This window comes from Simochromis diagramma, unplaced genomic scaffold (assembly GCF_900408965.1).
Source record: "Simochromis diagramma unplaced genomic scaffold, fSimDia1.1 OVJJ01000131.1, whole genome shotgun sequence".
Classification (NCBI taxonomy): domain Eukaryota; kingdom Metazoa; phylum Chordata; class Actinopteri; order Cichliformes; family Cichlidae; genus Simochromis; species Simochromis diagramma.
This window is the reverse complement of record NW_024387200.1, coordinates 11,195,035-11,199,172: the sequence shown is the minus strand read 5'-3', so window position 1 is coordinate 11,199,172 and position 4,138 is coordinate 11,195,035. Positions and strand designations below refer to the sequence as shown.

The following is a 4,138-nucleotide window of genomic DNA, read 5'->3' as shown; positions in this document are numbered from 1 at the left end:
TAATTCCAAACGCCAGATCTGAATGAGGTTCAATTTGCCTGTTGCAAGTAGAGCTTAACTTCTGTCTCGCTAGCTTGCCCTGCGCTCTTCCTTCTGACTATGCTGTCTGTGTTGAGCGCTCAGTGGATCTGCGCTCGACAGTGCAGCCTAGGCGGAGTAGTCGAACACAGATTCACTGAGCGCTCAACACAGACAGCATCGTCAGAAGGAAAATTGATAAAATAAATTACAAATGTTGTATTGTTCGATACATATGCGTACCGAACCGAAAACACTGTATCGAACGGTTCAATATCGATACGAATATCGTTGCACCCCTAATGTTTACCCACACTGAGGAGAGACCTTATCAATGTGACCTGTGTGAGAAGACTTTTAAAACTCCACAGCACCTGAGACGACACCAACAGATCCACACCAGAAAGAGACTCTACAAGTGCAGCTACTGTGAGGTATGTATTTTTGTTTTTATCTTGTAAGTTCAGTCTGACGGTTTGGAACAAGTCTGCTCATTAAATTGTGTTAGCATGTTAGCACTTCTACTGCACCCAAGAGTAGCTCTGAGCCATTATTCAGATTTTCATTTCATTTAAGTGTAAGTCAGATGTTACTGTAATATTAAATAAGTATTGCTGTAGTATTATGGTGATAGTATTGTAGTTATTGTAGCCCAGTAAACTGAGTGTGTTAATCGAAGCAGTAAAATTGGACGTCTGCAGAGATGCTCTTTATTTCAGGCGACGTTCAGGATAAAAGTGTTGAAGGACTGACTTACACTGTCTTTGTGTCTTTGTTTAGAAGCAGAGCGGCACAGATGGATCCACTTCTCAACTCTGTCATCACTGTGGTGGTGGGAAAGACTTTCGTTGTGACATCTGTGGAAAAACTTTCAGTGAGCAAGCCGGCCTAAAAATACATCAACGTAGACACACTGGAGACAAACTGAAATACTGCAAAGAATGTGGGAGAAGCTTCCCCACATCAGGTGACTTAAAACGACATGAACTCTTTCACAGTGGGGTCAAAAAGCACCTCTGTGATCAGTGTGGGTCATCCTTCACCACGGCAAGTAACCTTAAAACACACAAACGAGTCCACACAGGAGAGAAACCATACAAGTGCAGACACTGTGACAAAAGCTTCTCACATTCAGGTAGTCGTAGCAACCATGAATGTACACACATGGAAGGAAACTACAGCTGTGAGCAGTGTGACAAGAGCTTCAGGAATCTCAGTTCATACTCTGCACACAAACGATCCCACGTTACTAATAAACTGTTTCACTGTTACCAATGTGCCCAAACATTCACTTCATTATCTGCTCTGTGCAAACATCAGCGCGATCACGCAGGGCTGAAATCGTTCCCATCACAGGACGACAGCGAATCTGAAGAGAGAGAAACATCCTCTTCTGGTGTCAGAGTCCAACTTAAAACCCTGGAGATCAGGCTCCACAGAGTTCAGATCGGTTCTCCTTAAAGATCTAATGAGGCAATGAATCAAAATGTTCCTGTAGTTCAATGTTAATCTTTATAAATTGTTCTTCTGCAGTGTTTGTGTTCAGTGGTTACCTTTTTTTTCAGTGGTTGGATCAAAAATCTGTTTCCTGTTCTTTCTGTTTTTATTGAATGTATTTTATTAAATAAAGTTCTTAAATAAAGTTTAAAAAATGTTAAATAAAGAATTGGTTGAACGACAAAGATTTGGAGCCATGATGTCATTTCCTGTATTTCAGAGTAAAGGCCTAAGTGACAAATGGAAACATGTTTACAGTCATGGAATAAACACCGATGGGTCATTTGTAGGAAGTACTATTGCTGACCTGACAGACTCGACCTTGTTTACAAAGAAAGAAAGGAACTGATTACATGTGTCAGCAGAGGCTTTCAGGGTTGTTTAGAGTAGAGCTGATAGTCTTAAAGAACACGGGGATTATGACAATTTAACACAATGATCTGAGAAAAACATCTGTTTCTCTCATTTTCACTGTATTCTGATCTAATTTCCAACATTCTTTTAATATTTCAAAAGAAACCTGCAAATTGTCTTTCTCCCACTTCCACTCTGCTCTCCTACACTGACGCCTGACTGCTCGGGTGGATTCATTTAACCAGGGCTGAGGAATACGTTTTGGGCGCCTGGTTTTTAATGGGTTCACAGTGTTCAGGGTCCGAGTACAGGTTTCCTGGAACTGCAAAAGCAGCTCATCTGGGGTGGGCCCAATAAGTAATCTCAGGGTCAGTAAAGATTTTCTTTATAAAAGTGGAGCAGAAGAGAGCAGCGGCGGAGTGGAGCGTGAGCTTTAAACTCATGCACAAGAGAAACATGTTTGTGATGAGAGAACACTGAATCCCCAATTTCCAAATATAAAACAGATAAACCATATGATAACACCAGAGTGTGCTCCTGCTGATGTGTAGGGCCTTCAACGGACTTTAAAGGTAAAATGACTGAATAAATTTAAAAACTCTTGAGCAAGCAGACCATCAGGGCAACAGACATGAATATTAAAATCACCAACTATTGTAATCCAATCCTTTTTAGGCACAATTTCAGCCAAAAAAACATGAAAAGTAATTTTAAAAAGTCTTTAAATTACTGCACAAACAACTGGTTGAGAGCGTCCCAGTTCAAATATGCCACACAAAAAATGCTGGGTTAAAAATGACCTAATTTGTAACCAAACGCTGGGTCAAATATGGACCGAGCCAACGTTGGGTTTTTTCAACTGAACAGGGTTTGGTTACTGGTTTGACCCAGCACACTGAGTTACGATAACTGTCCAGACCAAGCTGAGGTTACCAAAAATTGGGTCGAAACTTGAACCCATCACAAGGGTTATATTACAATTAACGTTTGGGTTAAAATGTCACAGCCAGGAGGGTCAGCAGGGCGCTGATCAGCTGTTTCTGCCTTTCTCTCTCGTTCTTTTTCTCGCTGAACCTCATTGCGGGTTCACGCCCTCAGCCCACGCCCCTCGGAGGAAGAAACACCTGAGCCTCATTAGTGTGGCCAGCATTTAAGCCAGGGAGTGACTGCTGTTCTTTGCTGACTCGCATCCCTGGACTGTTTACCTGTGTGGTGAGTGTCACAGAGAGAGAGCCTGACTGTGTGCGTGGATTGTTTGAAAGGAGCGAGTGCCTTTTTCCCTGGATTTCCCTGGAGCCCTGTCCCCGCACTTTTGTACATAGCACTATCTCTGCACCTTTTGTATATACACCTGGTGAACCATGTAAATAAATTCCTTGTGAGCTTCTAACTTCGGATTCCTGCGTGTTCGATTCAATTTTATTTATATAGCGCCAAATCACAACAAAAGTCGCCTCAAGGCGCTTCGTGTGAGTCCTCCTCGTCAACCATAAGATTTCTACTTATTATAAAAAAGTAGATTCAAAGCAGATTGTTTAAAAAAAATCGTTTTATTGTCATATGACACACAGAACATAGACACCAAAATTCATAAAAAATCTATCAATGAAAGTAAAATGCAATTAACATAAAAGTATATACTTCATTATATTATATCTATTACTTCGAATCAATCTTTGGTTACAGCACATGTACATGTTAATAAGCATGAAGGCATGCTATGTAAAGTTGGCTCTATTTTTAGAACAAATAACATGTAAAAACTTTTAACTTTAAAAAACTGATGAATTGATGATTTTTCAGTGCTTAACATACATCAACACTTTGGAAAAGTGGAGGGAATCTCCCTTTCAGATCATTTCATACACCTTTGTGAGCAACATTTCACGCTTCCATCAGAGCTAAATGAGCCCTCATTCATTTGATCATATTTGGTTCATGTCCTGGGATTCATGTATTCCTGGGATAGATGCTAGAGAACCTGGGCGCATGACTTTGGGTAACTTGCATCAAAAACAAAAAAAATGTTCCCAACAGTTCTTCATCAATCAGCCTATTAGTGCTTCCCAAATCTGCTTTTTGAAAAACTCCCAAAGGCACTTTTAAGAACCACGTCAGTCTTTTTTAAATATGTACTTACTGCTGCCCTTATTTGTTTGTCTCTCTGTTTCTGCCTCTCTATTATGATATATATATATATATATATATATATATATATTAAGATATAGATTGTATGGAGACAAATCCATACATTTAATGTATTAATTAA

At 40.0% G+C, this 4,138-nt stretch overlaps 1 long non-coding RNA gene across 1 annotated transcript; it reads left to right on the top strand.

Moving 5' to 3' along the window:
* Nucleotides 1-323: 323 nt before the first annotated feature.
* Nucleotides 324-894, top strand: LOC120745587. The gene is made up of 2 exons (XR_005698665.1): nt 324-452; nt 799-894. It is a non-coding gene; the product is annotated as an uncharacterized LOC120745587 (long non-coding RNA).
* The last annotated feature ends 3,244 nt before the right edge of the window (nt 895-4,138 follow it).